Source organism: Panthera onca, chromosome E3, assembly GCF_046562875.1.
Source record: "Panthera onca isolate mPanOnc1 chromosome E3, mPanOnc1 haplotype 2, whole genome shotgun sequence".
NCBI classification, from domain to species: Eukaryota; Metazoa; Chordata; class Mammalia; order Carnivora; family Felidae; genus Panthera; species Panthera onca.
In genome coordinates, this window is record NC_138354.1 from 15057124 (window position 1) to 15083213 (window position 26090).

Consider the following 26090-nt stretch of genomic DNA (forward strand, 5'->3'; position numbering starts at 1 on the left):
AACACATTGACAAATAAATACTCTTCGGATGAACCTAACAGAGCCCAGAGTCTCTACCGCATATCATTCGCAAAGTCCAGAGCACGATTCAAAATCACTAGACGTACACACGAACAGAAAAACATGATCCGTACCCAAGAGGAAAGGTAATTGAAGGACACCAAGTTGATTCAGATTTTGGAATTAGCACCGATTGCCAAGTAGGCAATATTTGCTAAATTTTTATTATCTGTACGTCACCACTAGCATGTGAGCTCCGTTAAGAGCAGGAACCTGTTCAGTTCTGTCCATTTCTCTGTCCCCAGCTTTTAGAATAACAAACGGTGTATAGAAAACACCCCAAAACTATAAACATGGAATAAAGCAGGATTGTATTTTTTCCTCCTTGTTTTCTATCTTTAGTACTTGAGGCCCCTCCTAGACGAACTGAACACTGACAGAGAACAGAGCAATCTTATTCTTTTTTGAACAGAGAGCACAGTTTTATGGTCATGAATTACTAGTGGCTATTATAGACAAGTGGCTTTAATCTCTAATTGCTGTCAAAAAGAAAGTAGATAGACCAGCTATCCTGAAACCCAACGTCATCATTTTTCAGAAAACATTCTTCATCACTTAGCTGCCGTCGGGTCCAAAATATGTATGTAAAGTTAGCTTGCTCTAGCACCTGGGTGTTCAATTTGTGCCCAGTTTATCTCAGAGGAAATTATGACGTCCACGGTTAAACATAATCGGTGTTTACGGGGACGTTAATCACTGAGGTAGATGTTTACATTTTTTCTGGATCAAACTTTTTTCTGCCCCAGTCAGAGTTTGGGAAGTTGTTAGAGCCTTGGTCTGGACTCTAGATGGGACCCCAAATTCTCCTTGAGGAGTTTCCCAGCCCTGCTCAAGGGCAGGGTGATATTCAAAATTGGTAACAACCCATAGGGCGCAGACTCTGACCGATCAAAATGGATGCCAGTCAAATACCAACCAATCAGAAGAGATACCAGCTCTAAGGAACTGCATCCTGCCTAGCATTCTGTTCAGGAGGGTGTCCTGGTCACCTCCCCAGTCTCCATGAGAGCATTTCAGTGCCACCTCCAGCTCTACCAACTGTTAAAGCATATGGGGCTGGACCCAACCAGCAGCCCAGGGCAGCTGCCCTCCAAGTACTTGTCAAGGAGAATTACCTCAACCTTCACTGCTCAAGGCTCATGCTGTTGGGAGAACCACCACCCATCAAGTCAAGTCCCTCCCTTTTTCTAAACTGTAATTGTCAAGCTACTATTAGCAGTGGGAGACCTCTTTCTTCAAGTAAGTCTTACGAGGAACCCCAATGTGAAAAATGAAAGGAACAAAGCGGAGAGGGTGGGGTATATAAACCCCAGTGCAACCCCCTCCTTTACCATCTCCCTTACACACACACACACACACACACACACACACACACACACCTTAAACACTGCAGCAGCCTCCGACATTACACCACAGAATCACTCATCATGGAGAACAGCTTGAAGGAAAGGCAGCCTGTCATAGGCTTAACTCTGATTAGGATTGAGTCAGACCTTCAGAGAGTGTTTGGGGTAGCTCTGTCTCCCTAGCCGTGCCCCCCACCTGGAAGAATGTTACAACAGTCCGCCCTATTAAGTTCCCTGCCATCTGGACTGGCGGTAAGGCGGGTCAGGACGCTGCTGGTCGCACTGCACTGTGGCCCGTTTTGGGGGACCTGTGGGGAAATATTTCTTTCTACCTCCAGTAACATGATTGGCTGTGCCTCTCCTGAGCAGCTGCTTTGCTTTTCTCACATGGATGCTGGGTCTGCAACCAAAGACTGCTTCCCTCTCTGTGTCGGCTCAGAGAAAGCCCAGGGCTGCCCTGGAGTTCAGCTCTAGCAAACGCACAGGGTCTGATGTCATGGATTTTGCGTCCTAACCTCACTCCTGGCTCCAGCCTTGCTTTCTCAGTCTTGTTTTCCCGTGGTCTTATTTTCTCCGTCCATTTATTTGTTATTGAATTATGTCTTGCACTTGGACGTACGTCTTTGCAACCTGCCCTGCACCGCATCCTTTCTGGAACTAGGTGGAGAACAGATAAATGGATCCTAAACGTGCACCGTGGCTCTCTTAAATTGGCCACTTTACGATCTCCTTTAGCAGGCACCAGTTCTCACACCGGCAATCTCACTGTCTTTTAAAACTAGGAAACCACTGCCCGGCCGAAGAGACGATGCTGATGAACTAACTAGGTTCCACTTTATCACAGACTCATGTCATCTTGCCATCTTGTGTAAGGCACCACAGCACCAGTGTGCCAAGGGGAAGTGCGGAAGGAGTAAACCCATCGCTCACCCAAACCCAAATATCTGAATCCAAACATTTACTCCTCTCCCTACACCCCTCCATGGACTATGCTAAGGCTTTGGTGGGGCAGGGGGCAGAAGAGGGAGGACTCAGGTTATCGGACAGTCTCAGCGGAGCTTAAGTGTCCATTTCCGCTGGGACAGTTTCGTTTGCCTCCAACGCAGCGACTAGAAGGGCGAAAAGCAGTCTGAACCATCCAGTTGTCTTTCAGATACAGGTCAGTCTCCCCACGGCTCCACGCCGGGAAGGCAGCCTTAGCTCCCAGGGTCAGAGAAACGGGTGAGCGGGTGTCTCAGCAAAAGCAGCACATGCGCAGGAAAGCAGGAGCTGGACCACTGAGCGTCCTCCGCGGTTCGTGTGATGCCCAACTCCGAGGCTTAGGTAGCAGCTCCGCTATAGACACAGGGATGAAACAGAGACGATCTGGAGGAAAATCCCTCCCGGAAGGAATGTAAAGCCAAAGAGCTCTCCCACACTGGCCCCGCGCTTCTCAGTTCACCCGGGGCCACACAGATGCAAGGCTGGGAGCCCCCCCCCCCCCCCTCCCGGCCAAGATCAGGGACGGTGGCTGTGGTTCCTGACACTCCTGGGGGAAATCCACGGGGCACCAGTAGATGGATGAGCTCCTGCCACCCCCACCCCCACCCCCCGGGCAACGCCAGGATACAGTCGCGCAAATGCAAGAAAACCCTCAGCCTTGGCATTTGGGAACCAGTCTGAGCTTTTCATTCTCGCTTTCGCTCAGGCAAAGGTGTTTCCCGCTTCAGACTGGCGGTCTCGCTGGCCTTGGGAAGGCAATCGGGGGCCGGGGCTAGAAAACCAATGAGGACGACGTCGGCCTCGGCGCAAAGGCACGTCTCAGGGGGCTGGAGCCCAGTCCAGACAGCTACCTGGGACCTGATCCAAAATGCGCACTGGGAGCCAGGGGCCTCCCGCACCCCAGAGAATATCTCTCACGACAGAGGGAGCCTCACCCTCCGACCCACAGAGGTGAGCCCAGGGGACACGCCGGCCTCCTCTCGAAAATGCTGGGGAGACCCCGACAGCCCCGGAAGCGGCTGGCTCCCCGGTGCCGGACCAAGCCGGGGACAGCCTGCGCTGAGCTGAGGACTGTTTGGCACCTCCGCCGGCTTCTCAGAAGGCAGAGGAAGAAGCATCCCTGCGGGGATGGCAGGAGAGAACGTGCTGGAAGCCCATCTGCAGCCGCTTTCCACGCTGGAACATTCGGTCCCAGGATTAGGGAGGGTGGGCACTAGGCCTTGCGGGGTGTAAACACCGGTGACACGCGAGGCGCAATTGTCTACACCGCCCTCCGCCTGCCCGGGACTCCCCGAAGTGCACAGAGCGGCTTCCTTCCCGTGGGACCGTGACTTGCAGCCGCGGGGAAAGGCCGAGGCCGTGGGGAGAGGCCAGCCCCGCTCTCCGCGAATCTGTGAATTTGCTGCCCCGCTGGGACTCTCTGGAGAATTCCAGGAGCCAACTCTCGGCCTCCCTTTGACAGAGTCACTTTTCATCTCTTTGGCTTCGGGCACAGGCAAAGGCGCACAGGCGAAAATCAGTTAATAACTATGCACATTTTATAATAAATTTTAACAATTTAAGAGTCTGGTACAGCTTTATTATAGTTTTTATTTCAACACACTAATTCAGTGCGTAATAACGTGCCAGAAACACAGAATTCACTTGACATATGCTCTGAGCGTCAAGATAATGGAATATGCTGAAGAAAAACCTTGGGTCACACCCAGCCAGGCAGCTCCTTCTCTCCTGGGGGATCTGGGGAGAGCAGCGGCTCTCAGAGTTGCTGAAATGGAATGGAATCTGGACGTCTCAGCCTGGGTCCCAGCCGGGCTTCCCTGCGAAGGGCGGCAGGGATCTCGGAGCTCAGACTGTGCTGTGTTTAACAGCCCAACTCTGCTGGGATTAGCCTCAGAGCACAGCCTGCCCCACTGCATTCCTTCGATCTTTAGTGGCTGGAAGGTGAATGCCTCATCTTCTGGGCTGGCGGCTGAGAGAAATGAGATCAGCCCAGAGGAAAAGCTCCCAGGAGCCAGGTCCAGCCTTCCTCCTCCCCCTCTCCTTCTTCCTGCCTCCCCCCCCACCTCCCCTGCCCACAGTACCACCCTGGCATTGTTCTCAAAGAGTGGCCCCCAGATCAGCAGCCTCTGCAGCTCCTGGGAAGCTGTTAGAGGTGCAGATTCTCGGCCCCACCTCAGTCCTACTGACTCTGAAATTCTGGGGGTGGGGTCCAGGGCGTCTGTGTCTTAACAAACCCTGCAGGTGATGTCGGTGCATGCCCATCACTCAAGTTTGAGAGATCAAGAGAGAGAGTTCTAGAAGGGTCTGTTGATGCTCTGATCAAGCAGAATGAGCAAGGTCTGGGGTCGAGCTCTCCTGCTGCTGTCTCTACCTTGCCAAGGAGACTTCCGCCTCAGTTTCCTCACGTGAGGAATAAGGACACAGGCTGGACACTCACTAAGGCCCCCTGCGGCCCTGACATGGCGACAGATGGCTGAAATGAAGCCCAGCGGAGACCCCACAATGGGCTTCTCTTTAGGGAGAGACCAAGTGGACCACATCTTAGAACCGCTCCCCCAACCCCCACAGGGTATGTGGTTGCCAAGGGCCATCTTGGCTTTACTTTTATTTTATTTTATTTTTAATGTTTACTTATTTTTGAGAGAGAGAGAAAGAAACTGAGCACGAATGGGGGAGGGGCAGAGAGAGAGAGGGAGATACAGAATCAGAAAGAAGCAGGCTCCAGGCTCTGAGCTGTCAGCACAGGGTCCGATGCGGGACTCAAACTCACAAACTGTGAGATCGTGACCTGAGCTGAAGTTGGACACTTAACCAACTGAGCCACCCAGGTGCCCCAAGGCCATCTTGGCTTTAAAACGAAAGAGAACAATGCCGAGGTGAGGGGTCCTTCACCAAGAAAAGTTAAAGACAGGGAGACACCAAGCTGAGTTGAGCCTGTGTGAGCGCACACACCGTATGAGAATTTATCCAGGTCCCTGCTTCTGTCATTTGTCTTCTCTCCCCTTCATCTCTCTCTTCTGTCTCTTGGCGACCTATTTCTCCAAGAACATGACTAAGTCTCTCCCGTTCTGCTGGGGCATAAACAAAACCCTTCTTTAGGTGTTACAGCCTTCTCTGCCTGCCATCATCTCCCTCCATGCCATGACGATGAACTTTCTTGGAATAGCGGTCTCCCCTCAAACCATCACGTCAAAGCTCCACTTCCTTCCTTGACCTCCGTCAATCTGACTGCTGCCTCCATCGCTCCAGGGAACTGTGCTGACAGCCTCCTACTCTCGAAATCCATGGGCCATTCCCCAGCCCCTACGTTGCTTGAGCTCTCTGGCATTTAACACCCTACTACCTCCTCTAGGATCTACCTTCTGACTGTCCCTTGTCAGGCTTCAGATGATACTAAATAACTGCCAACCTTTGCCCTTTTGTATCCTTAGCTTACGCTCTTGCATTTCACTGCATAAGTACATATTTGTAAACGCTATCCAAAATATGTCGTGGAAATAGACAAGGCATGGTCTACCTAATTTTTTCAGTGGCCCTTAAGTGAAACTCCAGAAGAAAATATTCTTTTAGAATGAAAGGCCAGAAAACTTCTGTTTTCCTTGAGCTTAATATCTCGTAAACCTCGACACTCAAAAAGCAAATCTCAAAACGTCTGAAATGGGCAAATCGATACTGTCAGTTCTGATAGAGCACTGGCTAGAAATGATGACAATTTATATACCATATAATTATGATATGAGAACTTCTTGGATATATATACCATACTTCAGTAAATTTTTTAAGGACTTCCCATTTTCCCTTTTCTCACTGGGAAATTATGATCAGATTAGTGGCTCAATGACATTCTTTTTTATTCTTTTGATTAAAAAAATGATTTTTTTTAATTTTTTTTAACGTTTTTATTTATTTTTGAGACAGAGAGAGACAGAGCATGAACAGGGGAGGGTCAGCGAGAGGGAGACACAGAATCTGAAACAGGCTCCAGGCTCTGAGCTGTCAGCACAGAGCACGACACGAGGCTTGAACTCACGGACCACGAGATCATGACCTGAGCCGAAGTCGGCCGCTTAACCGACTGAGCCACCCAGGCGCCCCTAAAAAAATGATTTTTAATGTTTACTTATCTTTGAGAGAGAGAGAAGAGAGAGAGAGAGACAGAGTGCGAGCAGCAGAGGGGCAGAGAGAGAAGGAGACAGAATCCCAAGCAGCCTCCACGCCATCAGCACAGAGCCCAGTGCGGTGCTTGAGCTCACACACTGTGAGATCATGACCTGAGCTGAAACCAAGAGTCAGACGCTTAACCGACTGAGCCACCTAGATGCCCAAGATCTTGCTTTTCTATTCTAAATTGTGTTTTCCTTGGTACAAAATGTGTATCCTTAGTTTATGATTATATGTTTTAGATTTCACAATATGTACACATCCAAAATGCTTTATGGAAGTAGATGAAGTAGAAATAAATGGCCTTTCAAGTAGGATAAAGGCTATTTTTTGTCTCTAAATCCTTCATGCCTGGCATATGGTAGTTGTTCGATTAATGTTGGGAGAAAGAAAAGTTTATCTGTAAAAGAACAGAGAGAGACAAATCAGGTAAAAGTGAGTGGAGGACGTAGGGGTCAAGAAGAAGTTTCTTTTTATTTTTAACGTTGGGGGGGCAGAGACAGAGGAGAGACAGAGAGAGAGGGAGAGGGAGAGAGAATCTTAAGCAGGCTCCATGTTCAGCATGGAGCCCAACATGGGGCTCGATCCCACGACCCCAATATCATAATCTGAGCCAAAATCAAGAGTTAGACACTGAACCGACTGAGCCACCCAGGCACCCCAAGAAGGGTTGTTTTTAAGAGGCAAGAGCTCTAAGCAGATCTCCAAGGGGGGTGGAAAGAAGACAGGAGAAAAGGATCTGTTGACAATGAGGAGGGTGATCTATGAATCTTGCTCCCAGAAGAGGAGAGGAGATAGAATGTAGGAAGGGGTGAATTGTCTTAAACCGAAGAGAAACCTCTTCTTCAATCTCCTTGATTGGTTTTTCCTCCTCTTTTCAACCTGTAAATAGTTGTAATGCCTCAAAATTCAGTTCTCTTCATCATAGTCTGTCTCCTGATGATTTCATCTGATATAGCTTGAAATACCATCTGTCCTCCGATGGCTCCCAAGACTGTCTCCAGCCTGGATCTCTGCTGTGAACTCAGGACTGCCCACTCAACATCTCTGCTGGGATGCTCACCAGACGCCTCAAAGTTAACAGGAGAAACACCGAACCCCTGATCTTCTCCCAAACCTCCTCCACCCACAGCCATCCCCATGGGAGGCCAACGAAGCTTGAGTCATCCTTGACTCATCTCTCTCTCACACAACTATCCAATCCATCAGCAAATCCCATTGCCTCCATCCTAAAAAAGGGAGAGAAAGTCCAGAATCCTAGCACTTTTCACACCTCCACTGTTACCCCTTGTCCAGCCACCAGCCCCTCTCACAAGGATTTTGGATTCGCCTCCTCGCTAGTCTTTTTGCTTCCACTCTAGCCCACCTACAAACTTTTCACAGCATGGTAGTTAGAAGGTTCATTTTTAGATGTCTCCCCTCTGCTCAGAGCCCAGGGCTAACTTCCATCTTACTCAGAGTAGAAGCCAAAGTTCTTATGATGCCTCTAAGAGTCTATATTCCAGTGCCACCTTCTCCCTCCCTCCTGTGTAGGGTTGTGCACATGCAGGCCCCATCACTGTCCCTGCACCCTACCCTCCTCTGCTTTCTTTCTCCTCCTAACATGCTATTTACAATGTATAACTCATTTTTCTGTTCTCACTGTTTGGCTTCCCCACTGGATGAAAGTTCTACAAGGAAGGTTCTACAAAGTTTCTGTCCGGTTTGTTCACTGCTGTAGCCTCAGAGCCTAGAACACAGCTTGGGATATGATCGGTGTTGATTAAGATTTGTTGAATTCAATTTTCCCAAGTTATTCTCTTGCTTAAAACCCCTCAGTGACTCTTCATCTCCTTCAGAATAAAGTCTCCTCCTTTGTAGGCACCCAAGGCCCTTTGGGATCTGCCCACCTGCCCACCTCTCCAGCCTCCTCTCTCACATGGTCCTCCAGAACACAGCCCAGTAGAATTAGCCACCACTCCTTATGGCGACTTGTCCACCACTGGTCTCCTTTCCCAAGAAAAGCGCTTCCAAAGCCACCTCTTTGGGAACTCATTTTGGGAGTCAGTCGAATTAGGGTAGGCCCCACCCCTGTGCTCCCACAGTGCCCTGGGCTCTTGCCTCTCCTGGCCTGTACCAGTCTGCACTGACACCCTTTGTTTACTAGTCTATCCCCATGCTTGAGAGCAGAGGTGCCTCACTCTCAGGCTGGTATCTCCAGCCCCTAGCCAAGGAGACGCTCTGTTAGGTGGTGGTGGTGGGTGGGATTGGTTATTATTATCGCTGTTACCTTTGATAAATATTTATTCAATCAATTACTCTCCTCAGTAGTACCAAATGTCCATATGCAGCTCAACTTACTAATTAATTGGCTGATACATAGACTGGCTTGTTCTACTAACCAGAGAAACATGATAAGTGCCTCTTTGCACCGAGAGCTGTTTTCTCTTTTTAGAACCTCTTCTTCTTCAAAGCATGAAGAAGAGGGAGTAGCACATAATGAGGGAGGGCAGAAGTCACCTTGACTTCTTAGCAATCAGAATGGCTTCAAGGACACCCCTGGAGTCCACAGGCACCTGATATGATCCTAGTGCAGGAGACATTTTTTTATTACAATTCAAATTTCCATACAAAAGGATATATTTTAGTCTAAATTTATTGCAGTCACAGGGCTCTTTGATCTCTCTGGCTTAGCTACATTTCTTAAGTAGACTTGAGTGAGAAGTGATTTTGCTTAGTCATTAAAAATCACCTATGGTGAAGGTTAAGTGTCCACACACCGTCGTGTATTCATTCAATGAACCTCTATGCAGTTTTAGTGCCACCGGGAGCTGTGTAATGACACAGAAGAGGTCATCCCTGCCCTCGGAGAAGGCATGGCCCAGCATTTAGCAAAGGAGTCACTGGAGTTATTTAAGTAGTTTTATCCTTCACATGAAGCTTTGCTTAGTTGGAGGCAGATGCCTTCAGAGGAAGACAAGAGGAAAGATTTCTTCTTCTTTTTTTTTTAAAGTTTATTTGTTTTGAGAGAGAGAGTGAGCGAACGGGGAAGTGGCAGGGAAAAGAGAGAGTTCCAAGTAAGCTCTGCACTGCCAGTACGGAGCCCGACACGGGGCTCAAACCCACGAACCATGAGATCATGACCTGAGCCAGAACCAGTAGTTGGAAGCTTAAATGACTGAGCCACCCAGGTGCCCCAAGGAAAGATTTCTTTTGTACCCGCTGTGTACACAGAGTTCTGTCACCTTATTCCATTGAATCCTGACAGCTCTACCATTTCACAGATTGAAGAAACTGAGGCCCAGTGAGATTAAGTAGCGGGCCCGGGCAACATGTGAGTAAGTGGTGGCTCTGAGATCCCAGTGAAGGTCTGCCAACAAAGGCCACGCCCTTTCCATTCCACCACCCTGGTGATGCGAACGTCCGCTCAGGCCATTCCAAGAACATCCATGGACCACAAAATGTACAGAGTTGCCATGTCTAAACGAACTCCATTGGGATCCTTTTACAGCTTTTTGAAAGCCAACAGTCATCCAGTAAATTCAAACACACACACACACACACACACACAAAACCATTAAGTTGAAAAGAAAAATTGACACAAAGGAACAGTCTACTTATCTACTTATTTACCCGTCCAAGGCATCTATCCCAGGCCTCTCCCTGCCCTGGGAGGGCTTTGGGGGAGCCCGGGTTCTTTTGGTTTCCTCTAGAAAGTGGCCGAGAAGAAGGGCGTCGACTCCAGCAATCATGCCGAGAGAGGCAGAGGGCCTGTGGCGTGCAGGCCCCAAGGGTACAGAGGGACAAGAGCAAGAAAAGGTACCTATGGCTATATGAGGAGCTCCCAGGCGGACACTCCATCTGTGGGCTCAGGGGAGCAGCCCTGCCTCCGTGGCCACAGTCTTACATCCCAGCTGCAGTGACCCTCAGTGAAGCCATCCGTGGACCAGCCGAAAGCAGATCCCGGAAGTGGCCACCCAGCCTGCAGTGCCACTTCTCTTCACCCTGCACGGTGCCTCCCGCACCCTACATCTATGGCGGGTTTTCGTTTGCTGGAAACATCTCTCCCTGGACGCCTCCCGCGGAATCCTCAGATTATTACACAAATCCACTGCCGGGCCCAGTGAGTCGGAGTTCCATCCAGTGCTTCATTTGTAGGCTTTGAATAGTCTCTCTTAACCAGAGCGTTTCTGCCACGGCTGAGAGTTTTATTATTCTGAAAATAGGAATCACTTTGCACCCACAGTGTCTGGGAGGCAGATATCCTGCCTTCCCCAACATTCACCCAGAGAAAGTTCCCATCCTTTGCTGGGGGGCGGGAGAGGGTTTAGCTACACACTCCATAACCACTGTTCATGTGAGCGATTGAGGATTCTGCAGGCAATAACTTTGGGGGAAAGTCCCCACTCCCATGAGCTGTGTTTTGGCTCAGATCCCTCCCAAGACTTGAGAAGTGATGTTAATCATCCGGAGTGTTTTAAAGCTCCTGGAAAAATCAGGAAAAGCGCTTTTCCTCTCCTCAACTACTTTCCCCGGGTGGGGGTGAGCATAAGCCCTTGGAAGCCCCCTCTCAGCACACAGGCACCCATGCTCTGGGCTCCTAGGGACTGTAACTCAGGACAGTAAAAATGGCTCCCTCTGCCAGGGCCTGGCTCTCAGGGACATCTGTGAAGTCGTGTCAAGCTGACTGAAAGGAAACCTCTCCTTCGGGTATGACTCAAGAAGAGCATTTCACCCAGAAGGAAGATGTGGGGGCGAAAACAAATCAATGAAGGATTTGCAGATAGATGTTCTTTGGGCCCGAGTACAATTTACAAAATGCAATGTAAAAGAAGATAAATCTCCTCCCCCTCTCTGCCAGCCGAGAGCAGATTCCTGAATAAAAACAACTCTTTGCAACAGAACCTTAGGCTCAGCTAGAAGTGAGTTTCCTCAAAAGGCACAGGGAAGGGGTTGCAAATTCCTGAAATCCCACAAGCATTTTAATCCAGCAGCGTTAAAGTAGGGAAGGGGAGACCCGAGGACAGGGACCAGCGCCGTCTTCCTGCCGGGACGATTTATGGAAAAAAAGTTGGATGGAATGAGTTTTTCAATAACACCGGGCAAGAGCCGCACAGCCATCTTCAGGCCAACCGGATGGCAGGTCATTGATTTAAGAAGCAAGTCAAGCCAGGGTTATGCCCTTTTAATGATGCCCTGAGGGAAGGGACCCAGCAAGGAGGAATGGTTCTGTAGGAACCCAGGCTTGTAGAAACACGTTTCCTAGCTCCTGCGAACCACTTGGGCAGCTGGGTGAAGCCAGGACCAAAACAAACACGTTGGGAGCCACCTCCAGACCCCTCAACCCCTCCCCTTCCTCCGAACCCCATGAAAACTTGATTGGTCTCAACTAAACACAAGCTGGGAGACTGGAGGGGAGGCAGAGGGGAAGAGGGAGAGACAGGGGGCCAGGCAGTGTCCATGCAGTCAGTGGTATCATTGATTTAGAGCCACACAAGCCCCAGAGTGCCATCAACAAGGATCATACCTCCTGCTGATCTCGGGGGAAATTCTCCAAGATCCATGGCTGGGAGTTTAGGAGAATCTCTAAGCCATCAGGAAGGAGCGGAGCACTGCAGCTCCTCAGAATGATGGACCAGGGCGAGCTTTAATTAACAGGGTCTGATGCCTCTTCTTTTTTGGTAACTGAGCAGATTTAAAGGGCTAGAGTCCCAATTTGGAGGGTGCCGGTGTGGCTCTTCCTGCTGCCGTTGCGGCTGCTCCGGCTGCTGGCACAGCTTCCCGCAGACCTCTCGCTCCAGCTCGGACTCGCGGCTCTGAAGGTGGGAAAGTGCAGCTAGTGACGTGGGGGGTCCCGGGCCGCGTGGTCTGGATCAGAACCGCAGGGCCATGGTCCTAGGCGCTGCCCACCCCTGGGAGAGCCCGGGTCTCCCATGCTGTCTCCCAGACCAGGAGGGAAGGTTGGGCTCTTTGGGTGCAGGTGGCCTCGGGGGTGTCCTCTCCGGACGTGGAGCTGGATGGACGGTGCCTGGGGAAAGCAGGAAGCGTGGGCTCTGCTTTGCACTCCTCTCCTGAGAGCACTGCTGAGTGGCAGCCATCCTGTAAACTGCACGCCTGCCCATGCACACGCCTGCCCATGCACACACACACACGCCTGCCCACGCACACACACGCCTGCCCACGTATCCACACGCCTGCCCCATGCACACACATGCCTGCCTGGGTACACATATATGCCTGCCCATATAAACACACTTGCCTCCCCATGCACACACACACACCTGTCCAGGCACACGCACGTGTCTGCCCAGGCACACACACACAGCTGTCCGGACACACACACATGTCCCCCCTGCAGACATCCAGATGCAAAGCCACATGGACCGCAGCCAGCCAGACGTCTTACCCACACACCTGTGTTTTACAGGTAGATCGCCAAGAGAAGTAGTCGTGACACAGAGCATGGCCAGGAGGGGAGGTAGAGGGAGGACGGTGCAGGGAGGAGGGGAAAAGCTATGTGGGAGTAGCCCAGCTCTCCGGCTGCCTTTCCTAGAGCAGGGCTCATGTCTGGGATAGTTTCGGTTCAAGACCATCACCTCCAGGGAATCCCTCCCGCCACAACCCCTTTCTACTTGCTCCTGCCAGTCTATCTGGGAAGCCTCGTCTTGGGCCAGACCCCAGGGTCTCATCCTCATGCTAGTTCACCATATGCTTGGCATCCAGACAACGGAGTTGACTTTTCTGGGATGCTTCTTTAGCCAGTACGGTAGTACTTATGTGATACCTTAATACCGCTTTCTTCCGGTAAATACACAAAATGAACCCGGCCAGGTGGGGCTCCCCAGACGCAGCGTTCTGCCTTGGAGTGAGTGCCAGAGGGTGTTCCAGAGGGAGCCGGGCTTTGGGATGGTGGGGGGGACCTCAGACCCTTCCGCTCTGCCAGGAGCACATGTTCGACCCCTTCCCCTCTTGGGCCTGGATTTTCTCATTTGTAAAATGTCACTGAGCCAGCGATGCTCGTAACAGAGAGGGGAAGCAAGGAGGGGGATGCAGGCGCTTTTAGAAAACGCGTTCCATTAACACCAAGCTTGACCAAATCTTGGCTGACGGGGACAGCACACTGCAGAGGGCATGCGCTAAAAAATCTTGAGAAACACTGTGCAGAATCATCTCCAAGGGCCTCAGCGTCAAGGAGGGATGGAGTGGGTTGGATACACTCTCCCTGATCACAGACTCTGCTCTGAGAGATAGAGCCCGCACGCAGCCAGCTCAGACGAGCAAAGGTCAGAAAGAGGTGGTACTTTCTATTCTAGCTGAGCCTGAGGGAAAAATCACTGAAAAGTACAGTCTCCACAAAAATCTCTCTCTGTGCCCACTTCACCCTTGCCCGGCACTCTCTTCCCACCCCGAGATGCCCAGAGCCAAAGAATCTGCTATCACCCATTTAGACATCAGTTGCATGTAACCTCTGGTCTTCAGTCTTCTGGAAAACTCGCATACGGCATCTTCTCTTGCCTTTAAAGAAAGCGGGCAAGGGGAATGGTCAGATCAGGGCTGGGGGTGGAGGTGGGAGATGTGTGCCCGGGACCAACCCCGGAGCCCCATGGCACCTCACGGGCGTCTCCAAGGAGGTCGAGAGAGGCTGGCACAGCAGAGAGATGTCCAAGAAGAACGCTTGACAAGGACGTGTCGGAATGGGGAGTGGGGAATCGCAAATTCCGTTCTTTCCAGCCAGCCCCTCAGACCCTTGGGGTCTCTTTCCTGGTTTTCAGGGATAAAATCAAGCCCCACATTTTTTAGACTGACAACAAAGAGAATGCTCGCACGGGGGAGGAACAGTGGCCTCGACACCCTTTTGCTTGGGGTTTTCTTGGAGTACTTGCCCCACATTATCACAGCCACCCCCATGATGGCCTCACGGGACTCTATGCCCTGAATGCCACGGTTCAAATGTTTCCTCAACTCTCTCCACAGCCCCTCAGAACAAAAAGCTATATGGGTGCCTCGGTGGCTCAGCGGGTTAAGTGTCCGACTTCGGCTCGGGTCATGACCACATGGTTTGTGAGTTTGAGCCCCTCCTGACAGCTCAGAGCCTGGAGCCTGCTTTGCATTCTGTGTCTCCCTCTCTCTCTGCCCCTCCCCTGCTCACATTCTCTCTCTCTCTCTCTCAAAAATAAATAAACGTTAAAATTTTTTTTTTCAATTTAAGAACAAAGAGCCATGAACCCAGAGATTTCATGGGAAGCCAGGTCCCCTGGAAGAGGCAACAGCCTTATTCAGCTTTGCGGGGCAGGGAGGGGCTCCCGGCTGAGTAGGACAGGACATGTCGCCTGCAGCATCCACCACCAGGAAGTGCCCTCCAGAGGACGCTGACCTCTCAAAGCCCACACTGAATCGAGTATGGCCCAGAGAGGAGCAGGAGCCCCCTCCCCTCCTGTCTAAGCTCTGCCATTAACATCCCTCTGGCCCAAAGATGGCCTGCCTCTTCTCCAGTGATTGACAGATGGGAATGTCCACTCTTCATGCCCATCTGCAGGAGCTTAACTTTATCAGACTTCTGCAAGATAAGCTTATCAGCATACAACCCAGGAGGCCCAATCTCTGTATGAGGTAGGAGTGATTTTGTGGCATCTCGAAATTGGCCCGTCCACAAATCTGCCTTTGTGAATATGGCTGTTCCCTGTGGCCACTCAGCCTTGGCCACCCACAGGCACTCTGTGGATGCTGGGGCTAATTTCTCCAGACCACTCTTCGCAGGCAACCCCGGCCCACTGGCTTTCTGGTTGGTTCAGCCAGAGAAGGACTCTAGGAGGATGGGGAGGCCAGAGAGGAGAAAACCACAGAGAGATGACTCCTGTCCCCAGGTGACCTCTGGTATGGCTAAGACCAGTCTCGATACCCCCTGCAACATGTAGTGCCAGCCTCGCCCATGTCACAGAGGCACCAGTAGCCAGCTGAGCTATGACCCTCAAGGATCAGACTGCCAGCCGTGCCATACCCCACCCCCACCCTGGATGCCCTCGGTCACGGCAGTTCTGCTGGGTTAACGCCTCCCTCTGGGGTCTGAGCACCAGTCCCCTTGGGCCCCTCCTAGCCCAAGAGAGACCATCTCTTCTCTTTTGCTCCCCCAGCTCCCGGGATGGTAGCTGTTCTTGCAATTACTAATTCTTGGGGTCATTTCAGCTTTCCAATTCCTGTGTAACTAGTCCTGTGTATTGAACGCCATCTGTTTGAGACATCTTAGTGTGGTTTTGTTTTCCTGGCTGGACAAGAATTTTCCTCAGAGATCCCAAATTTGAGTGTTCCGATAGTCGTGATCAAGTCATAATCGGAACGCCCTGGCACTTATCATGCATTTGAGAATATAAATGTTAACATTTTCAGATTAAAAGAAATTACAAGACACAGCAAAGTGTCAAGTTCTCTCTGCAGGTTGGAGCCCGTTGGCACATCTTGTTATTACATATTTGTCATTTATTACACCAAATTTTTACGTATCAAAAAGAAAAAAAATATCCCTCGTCTAATTTTAGATCTACTGAATTCAAAACAAAAGAATCTCAAGGCCAACTTAGGAAGTCAACGGCAAGAAAATGGAATTGAACGCCAGCCCAGCAGGGAAGGACTGGGTAACTCTACACGTTCTATTCTGTTTATTATTTAGCTGTGTTGGGTGTGTTAGGTAAACAGTTATACGTTTCACTGGTATTTCGGAACTCGGACAGTGTAGGCTATCAGGGTATTGGAAGATCTTACTTCATCTCTCATTTCATTCTTTTGGGGGGTCTGTGGTCTGAGAGCAACCCACTGAGAACAAAAGACCGCCGGACAGAGCTCGGACAAGGTGTCCTCGTCCAGGAAGTCCAAGGGAGGATCTGGCGCCTTCTCCTCCACACCGAACGCATAATGATGAGAGCTGAGAGCAAATTTTGCTCTGATATCTGCCCAAACGCAGAAAGAGAGGAGTGGCAGGAAGAAGCGGCCCCCAAGGGGCTGGCAAGGCTGCTTTAAGCAATGTCCTGTCCAGGTGGGCTGTTTGCAAAAAGACAGGAAGAGTAATAGAGTGACCATGTGTGGCATGAACTTTCTGAGCACAGGGACCAGAGCTGTTCACTAATGCAGTTTCCGGTCTCAGACCAGTGATTACTGAGTCCTCCTCCTTTGGGAAGGCTGTTGTAGAGAGGGGAAGGTAAAAAACCAAAATCACAGAGAGCAGAATTATCCCCTCTTCTACAGGGGACAGGGCTAAGAATGTGGGGAGAGGGAGCAAATCGCCTTTGCATTCCCTCACGTCATCTCTACCTCTTTCCGCTGTTCCAGGACCCACATCAAGTCCGATCCAGTGGGTGCCACCCTACAGATGTGGCCCTTCACAGACCTCCCCCTCCGCAACCCCACTGACACCGGCTTCGCTGAAGCCATTTGGTCTCTCCTCTGGTCTCCTACAAGAAACGTCTAAATGATTCCCCCTACCTCCATCTATCCATAAATAGTGCCCAGGGTCCTGCCAGGCACCAGAGACAAAGCCCAGCCCCTGAGGAGCTCAGGAGATTGCAGAAGAACAAATACCAAACAGTTGCAAAGGAGAATGAGGGCAAATAACAATAAATGCATAGTGCTGCTGCCAGTTCTCGTCATGGGACTGGCTTACTCTGGGGAATTGAGGAAGGCTCCTGAGGCTGGTGGTGAAGCCAGGACCTGGAAACTAAGTAGATGCTGATGACGTGATGGGGGAGAGATTGTTTCCAACAGAACAGGCTCTAGGGCACCAGGCCCCAGGCGAGGCCAGGGAATGGAAGAAAGCCAGCTTGGCATTGCTCAAGAGGAGAGATGGTTCGTGGTCAGAGACAGAGGTAAGCAGGGGGCACTTGCGAGGCTTGGGGCTTCATGGTCAAGGACAGAGGAAGCTCCTTCAGGGCTGAGCTGGGTTGTGTCATAGTGAGGAAAGCCCCTTTACAAAAGATCTTTCATCCATATGAGATATCTAAGGAATCTGTTGTATAATCTAAGCAATGAAGGAAAATTGAACAAGGGTATACAATTGGAGGACAATGGAATCAATCTTTCTAAAACATAAAACATTTATTACCCACGGTGTTTGGGATAAAATCAAACCCCTTAATCTGCCTAAAATGTCCTTTGTAAGCTTCTAGCATCAAGGTACCTTTTGTTACCTCTCCTTCCAGGAGCCCTCCTAATTTTCATCAGCTACAGCCACATGAGACCACTTGCAACTCCCATAAGAGGCTATCCTTACACGACTCTGGGCCTTAGCACATGCCGTTCCTCCAGCCTTGAATATCCTTCCTTCGTGCCTTAGCGAACTCCTACTCATCTGCCAAGACCCTACTCAGATGTCACATTCTCTGGGAGACTTTCTACAAGGACCACCTTTCCCCCTACTACTTCCTTCCCCCACTCAAGCAGAGAAGGTACCTACTTCCGCTGTAGCAATCACCATACTGCGTGGCCATTTTTCCTCCTACGTGATTGTCTTCCCCTCTACAAGGGTAACAACTTCCTGTACTTAGTGCCTGGTACAGGCTGATCCCACAATAAACTCTGGTTCAAATGAACTGGAGGATCTACTTCCACACTGACAAGCTAAGTGAGCTTAACTCCCTGGTGAAAAATGCAAAATTTGTAAAAGTCACACCTGTGAAGTTCTAATAAAATGTCAACAATCTGTAGCCACTCATGGCCTATTACCAAGGGAAGGTCTGCTCAATAAGTAAATAGCTGTCTTACTTGTTAGAATAATACACAAGTAATGATTTCTTAATTTTTTAAATTTTTCTCACATTAGTCAAACTGTCTAGACTTGTCTCACTGAGGCCCTCCCCACAGAATTAGGCCACACAACCCAAATGCAAGGACGGTAGGCCTCTTGGAGGCAATCGCTTCTCTAGTCTTGCTCATGAATTGCTAAATCATAGGAAAGGACTTTTAGGAAGAAAAGGTATTAATTTCCATGAATATGGAATATGGGTGCACAAGATTCAGAGCCACCAGCTTACAAAACCACCAAAGTCACTGCACCGACTTACAGGTAAAAACACATTCACCTCATTCTGTGGGTGGCAAAGTGGACATGAAAATCCCCGCACCCACTGCCCCATGGGGCTTTTGGGAACAGATGGGATCAACTGCACAAATGTAAGATGTTGGTTGAGGTCTCCCTTGGGTACCAGATGCAACTTCTTGATCAGTTCTTGTGCCCTGTCCTCTAACATATCATGGGTCAGCCTCCACAGCCATGTTTACCTGGCAGGTGTGCATTTGGCACAGGTGTTGTTCTATGCCCTCTCCTCCTTGATGGCTGGGCACAGAGCTCTGCCTTCCGGAATCCCCCATGAATCTGGGTTTCACTCCATGGCCCTGAAGTTCAAGGGTTCACAGGACTTGCAAATAGCAGAAACAGATAGAACAAACAGGTGCTCCCTGATTCATTCTCTCCAACCATCCTGGATTCCTCTCTCTCCAGTTCTTGCCTTCCTCCTTCCTTCTCTCTATCCCACTTCCTAAACCGAGAGGGCAGCACTCTTGTGCCACAGAATACTTTATGAGAGGGCAGTTCAAAGCACGAACTGGACTGAAGGATAAAAGTGTCGTTAGTGAAATCTGTTCCCAAGGCCTGGGGGGGCTCTGGGCCATTGGAAACCCCTCTAAGTCCTGACACAGAGGTGCAGCCTGGGCAGACGTTGGGTCCCCATGCTCACTGGCTAATGCAGCAGCCTGGGGAAGCAGGGGAGCATCCCTGGGTGAATTTCCTGGAGGTAATGAGAGGCTCACAAACAGCTTGATGGATAGCCTTGCTCCATCCACCTGACCTTGGGTACCAGCACAGCTGGCCGTGCCATCTGAGCCTCTCAGAGTACAGCAGCCCCAGCAGGGTGCTCTGGATAATGCATATTGTGAGTGGCAGTGTCATTTCCTTAAATCACATTGCTGTCACTTGGCAAGGCCATCTACTGACACTCAAAGGCCCAACTTCCTCTCCTTATCTCATAGCCGGAGGAGATGCCAAACTCAACAATAAAACCATTGGCTTCTAAGAAAACAAATCCGTCAAACAAGTCTATATATACAGACACAAGCTGAGGCTAGAAGAAGCAAAGCAGAGTGATGTCCACAGTCCCAGTGTCCCAGTTCCAAACACAGAAAACCCACTGTGGAGAGAGGGTTACAGTCAAGCAGTAGAGTCTGGGCAAAGGGCAGCCCTGTCAGGCGTATATAAACAGCCACCAACCAGCCCTGCAATCATGGTCCTTTCTGGCCAAGAGATGGGAGTCATGCAAGGAGGCTTGGGTGGGAAATGAAATGGGAGCTGCCCAAAGCATCCACTCCCTTCCTCTAACTAAAAGACCCCCATGTGGTTCACTCCAGCTGGGCCATTTACAGTCCATTATGAGGTTGGACTGGATTTATGTTTTCCCTGGCCAGAGTCCTTGTTAATTTCCATGCAACATCTACACAATCAATACATGCTCATCATTGAAAGCACAGAGAAGTAGTCTCCCCAAATGGCGTCATCCAAGGGTCACTGCCATTAAAGTTTATTTCCATTCATTGCCAACAAAAGCCTGGCAAAAGCTTCCTTCCCCACCACCTGCTTCTTTATACACTAAGGTGGCAGGGCTCTGAGTCTCTCCCAAAGGACCCAGCTGGGGCAGATGCTGGGCCACAGGGGCTCAATTTGGACAGGCTGTCCTTGGAATCTGAGACTGGATCCCATCATTTCCTTCTCAGGTTACAGAACTAGCACATTTTAAAAGGTAAATACCATCATGGAGCCAGCCACCATCTCTTCCAGGGACTTAGAAAACTCCAAAAATCCAAGAAAGCCCAGAGGGGAGGGAGGAAGATCACCACAAGCCTAAAAGAAAAACATGGAGGGTTCTGGGATGGCAGAATTGGAACTGGTTGGGAATGGGATAGATCTCATCTCTGACTGAGTCCCTACCTAGCAAACTTCCCCCCAGCTCCCACAGCCCCTGCATAGCTTGTGCAGAAGGGGTAAACATTCATATGGTCTCCCTCCCACTCTGGGAGTGGGGGGGACACTGGAAGTGTGAATAACCCAAAGTGCAGAAAACCCGTGATGTGAGGCTCTGTTGGGTCTTTGTATAGCCATAAATGGATAGATTATCTTTTTATTTTGTCCTGTATGCAGTTGGACTCAGGGACACAGCTAAATGCCAGGGCAAAGTAGGACTAGTATTACTTTGCAAAATAAGAAAACCTGTTCCTATTTGGTATATTATCATCCCCCAGTCCACCTTTCCTAATAGGAAAAGGAGGAGGAGGAGGAGGAGGAGGAGGAGGAGGAGGAGGAGGAGGAAGAAGGAGAGAGTGAAGGAGAAGGTGGGTGGAATTCCTTCCTTGAATTCATATTACAATGGTGGCAAAGTAGCAACAGTAGGCATATCCACCCCAAGGGTATCCCATTACTAGCCCATTCACTCATGCTAATCCCTCATATTCCTGGCTTCTTCCTCTTGCCCTCTGTTCCATATGGCCAACCCCTGCAGCTAAACCTTTCTTAGCATTCCTAAACCCATCTGAGATTATTCATTGAACAATCCCACTCAAGACTCTCTGATTGAAGCTGCCCCAAGTAATTGTGTAGCCTGAACAACTTCAGTTTTGGGAAGTACACCAGTCAAGTAAAATTAGAGCAATATCCCCAGATCCCTTCTTCAGCCATCGGAAGAACAGTCACTGATAGTTTGGCTTATGAGACCCCTTGGATTCCTAAATTTTAGTCCTTGAGATAGATGCCATCACATAGCAAAGGCTATCACATAGCTAAAGACAGAAACCACCAATGTCCTACATCCCAAACTGGGACCCACAACTGAGAATCTCCTGGACAGAAATTATGGTGATACCACATATGTCCACCCCTGACTTGACTTTTTGAGGCTTTCTGAGACGCCCTAGTCCCTCTTGATGTCTCCACATCTGCCCAGAGTCCCAGAGGAACATCCACAGGTACTCTCAGTCCAGTTAATGCTTCAGACTCCTGGCTACCAAACCCAAATATCCTGGACAAAGCACAGAAGGGTATCTCAGATGCCATTCTCTCGCCTTCCTAGAGCTTGAGAAAGAGGAGAGAATTCAAGGAGTCAGGGTGTCGATGGACATGCTCCTGGATAACTTTTATTTGTTCTTTATGGCTAAAATCAGACATCACCTCATCCAATAAGTCTTCTGTCATACACAAGGTTAGACTCCCATTCTCTGTGCCCTCAAAGCATCATGTACATCTCACCTAGGTTTACTACATGACATTGTAAGTTCCCAGAGACCTCTCTACTCCCAAAGTCACACTAGACTACATGCTTCTGAGCCTAGGGAATGTGTCTTACTGGTCCCTCTGGAAGGCTGTAGCAGTGACCTCCTGCATTTGCTAGTGGCCTAGACACGCCTAACCCCAAACTTGAGTTTTAAGACCTGGCTTGTGCCTATTTGTACCAAGATTAACATTTTTCTGCTCACCCACACCCCTAATTGCTGTAGCTAGGGGAAATGAGAAGTGGGAATTGAAAACAGTTCTCCAAGGCCAAACCAATAGAAGAGGGTTTTGTAATGTCACAGTCAAGGTCGGGAAAGAGACAGACACTCTTCCAGCATAATAAAGTCCAAAAATTATGCTAGCAGTAAGACATGAATCTTGTATGTAGATCATTGAAGTCTGTAGGCAGGAGATTAACACTTGCAGTATAAGTGATTTGTTGTTTAAAGTCGTTTGGGATGATCATAGAGTAAAAGAAAAAAAAAGTTTCCCACCCAGAAAAGGGTCCCCTCCCTTCTCTTCTCTGACTCCAAGTCTCCCTCTCTTTCTGAGCAGCAGTAAAATGAATGAGGACTTTAACACAATGAGGAGCTGGGATACCTCAACCAAGGGAATAGTCCTAGCCTGGGAAAGAAAGAAAACAACATGAAGCAGAATGAGTATAAAAAACAGGTCCAAGTGGGAGATCTGGTCAACCAAGAGGACCTCCGTGTAGGTGCCAACACCCTAAAGGTCTGGGCAGGAAGGACCCATGCTTGGTACGATGCAGGAGCTTGAGCTAATTAGTTTGAAGCGACAACGCCCACCCCCTCAACCCATTACCATCCCAATGCTGTATAGTTTACATTCTATCACAAGGACCTGGATTGAAGAACACACTGAACTTTCCTCGAGGTCATGTGTGTGTTGTACATGTGTGTGCACATGCGAACATGAAATTGCCTGGTGAAGTAAGAGAAGGGATTAGCCCTCCTTCCCCTGGTCAACAGGAGACACCTACGGTACTTATAGGGCCATTGACATTGGAGGTAAGAGGACACCTGGAGGAGAGTATCCAGCCACAAGGGAGTCCACAGTCTAGTGTGGAAGGGAACTGAGAGGTCATTTTAGGCATTTACGATATAGTATAGAAAGTGCTACAGAGAAGTGCCAGGATGTTTGAGGACACGGAGAAAGGGCACTTAGGGCTTAGGAAAGCTTTCTGGAGAAGGTGATATCTATGTTGAGCTCTGAAGATCAAGTAGAAGTTAACCAGAAGCATGTCCCTAAAATACCCCAATCCCATGCTTGGAGAACAGCTGCAAGCCCTCCTGTGGGTCTAAAATAAGGAGACCAGTGTGGAGTCACACACATCTCGGATGTGTGAGAGCCTGCTTATTCCCCTTGTGGGTCCCCAGGGCTCATAGACCCTCTCACTTACCTATGTTCCTGGAGACGGTTCCAAATCTTTCCCCTGGAGCTGCCAAAGGGGTCCCGATGCTGTTAGCTGGGCTAAGGAGATGGATTTGCAGTGTCCACACGGCCAGGGAGCCCCACCCCAGAGCCGGCCCTGGCCTGGCCCCTCGGAGCCCACTGAAGTCGTGCCAGACACTGGCTAGGCTGCCTGCTCAGACTGCAAGAGGGAGAAGTGTGCTGTGAGCATCCTGGAGCCCGGCCAGGCCTCTCTGGCGAGGCAGGCAGGTGGAGGAGGAGCTGGAGAGAGCCTTGTAAAAACTCCAGAGGATCAGATTAACTCCCGAGGAGCCATAGAACCAGCGGGCTAACCGCCACCTCTAGCTCCACTGCAGAACCCCACCCAGGAGGGTGGAGGTACATGTCCTTCACCATAGTCCTCTGGATACACCCTTCCTGCTTAAATTTGGGTTGGACCCCTATCCAGCAGCACACCCTGGGTAGAGTCCTCTGCTATGGAACTGACTGTTATTTGTCTTTAAGCTTTTTTTTAAACATACTTTTTATTGAGGCGAAATTCACATAACATAAAACTAATCATTTGAAAGCGAACAGTTCAGTGGCATTTAATACATCCACAATATTGTGCAATCACCACCTCTATATAGCTGCAAACTATTTTCATCACCACAAAAGGAAACCCTATACCTATTAAATAGTTACATTCCATTCCCCTCTACTCACAGCACCTGACAACCACGATTTGTGTTCTATCTCCATGGATTTGTCTATTCTGTTCTGGCTATCTCACTTAAATGTTATCATACGATATGTGACATTTTGTGTCCGGTCTCTTTCACTTACCACAATGTTTTCAGGGTTCATCCACATTGCTGCACATATTAGGACTTAATTCTTTTTTATGATCCAATAATATTTCATTGTACATATACACCATGATTTGTTTATCCTTTGTTGATGGATGTTCGGGTTGGTTCTATCCCTGGCTCTTGTGGATAGTGCTGCTGTAAATATTTGTCTGAGCACTTGTTTTCAATTCTTTGGGGTATAGATCTAAGAGTGGAATTGTTGGGTCATGTGGTAATTATAGGTTTAACTTAATTTAAACCTATGTTTGTTTTCCACAGTGGTTGAACCATTTTACATTCCTATCTGCAATGTATAAGAGTTCCAATTTCTGCACATTCTCTACAAAACATCCTTTTCCCCCTTAATGGCCATTATTGTGGCTGGGAAGTGCTATCTTATTGGGGTTTTGACTTGCATTTCTTTAATGACTAATGATTTTGAGCTTATTTTCATGTGTTTGTTGGCCATTTATATATATTCTTTGGAGAAATGTCTATTCAAACCTTTTGCCCATTTTTAAATTAGGTTGTCTTCTTGCTGCTGAGTTGTAAGAATTCTTTATAATTCTAGATACAAGACCCTGATCAGACATATGATTTTCAAATATTTTCTCCCATTCTGTAGGTTGTCTTTTCATTTACTTAATGATGTTCTCTTTTTTCTCTTGAGGATCCAGAACACATTTTTAAACTAAGTTTTTTATATTTTTATTCCAGTATGGTTAACATATAGTATTATATTAGTTTCAGGTGTACAATTCTATACATCACCTGGTGCTTATCGTGATAAGTGTACTCTTTAATCCCCATCACCTATTTCACCCTTTCTTCCATCCCACCTCCCCTCTGGTAACCATCAGTTTTTTTCTCTACAGTTAAGAGTCTGTTTCTTACTTTGGTTTCTCTCTCTCCCTCTTATTTTTTTTCTTTGCCCATTTGTTTTGTTTCTTAAATTCCACATGTAACTGAAATCATATGGTGTTTGTCTTTCTTTGACTTATTTCACTTAGCATTATACTCTCTAGCTCCACCCATGTTGTTGCAAATGACAATATTTCACATTTTTTATGGTTTAATAATGTTATTTGATGTACAAAAGTTTGAAATTTTGATGAAGTACAATTTATCTATGTTTTTCTTTTGCTGCTTGTACTTTTTATGTCATATCTAAAAACCCATTGCCAAATCTAAGGTCATGAATATTTGCCCCTATGTTTTCTTCTATGAGTCTTATGGTTTTAGTTCCTATGTTTTTGATCCATTTTGAGTTAATTTTTGTATATGATGTGAGGTAGGGGTCCAACTTCATTCTTTTTCAGTAAATTTCCAGTTGTCCCAGCACCATTTGTTGAAAAGATATTCTTTTCCCATTGAATGATCTTGACATCTCTTTCAAAATACTTTGGCCGTGGATGTATGGATTTATTTTTGGATCCTCAATTCTATTCCCTTGATATAGCTATCTACAGTTTTGATTACTGTAGCTTTATAATAAGTTATAAAATTTCTTCCCTTAATCCTGTTTGAACTCAGTCCAGCAGTGGTGGCCTGAATCGGTATTCCTTTTCCTAACTGGATACCTCATAAGCAACCCCTTACTCTCAAATGTCATTTGAAAACCTGGAGTATGGCTCTAATTCTGAAATCAGGATGAAAGTAGAGAGGGGAAAGAGGGATAACCATAAGAAACAGCGTAAAAATTTTCCCTTTCAGGGGGTGGATAAGCAAGGTGGGTGAAGGGGAGTGAGAGATACAGCCTTTCAGATATGGAATGAATAAGCCACAGGGATGAAAGATACAGTATAAAGAATGTTGACAATGATATTGTAATAGCATTATATGGTGACAGATGGTAGCTATTCTCGTAGTGAGCATAGCGTAATGTGTAGACCTGTCAAATCACTGTGTTGCACACTCAAAATTAATGTAGCATTGTGTCAACTCTACTTCAATAAATAAATAAACAGACAAACAAACAAATAACACCCCCCCCCACTCGGCTCT

General features: G+C 48.5%; 1 protein-coding gene across 2 annotated transcripts in view; it reads right to left on the reverse strand.

The window, feature by feature from the left end:
• The window catches only part of CALN1 (calneuron 1), a 530205-nt gene extending 506745 nt beyond the window's left edge, over positions 1 to 23460 (reverse strand). Inside the window, exon 1 of one of the 2 annotated variants that reach the window (XM_078440486.2) lies at positions 23246 to 23460. The gene's annotated coding sequence lies outside the window, so the exon portion shown is untranslated. Of the gene's footprint in view, positions 1 to 12054; positions 12373 to 23245 lie in introns of those variants that run through there. The other variant, XM_078440487.2, reaches the window with a different exon arrangement.
• Between the last annotated feature and the right edge of the window lie 2630 nt (positions 23461 to 26090).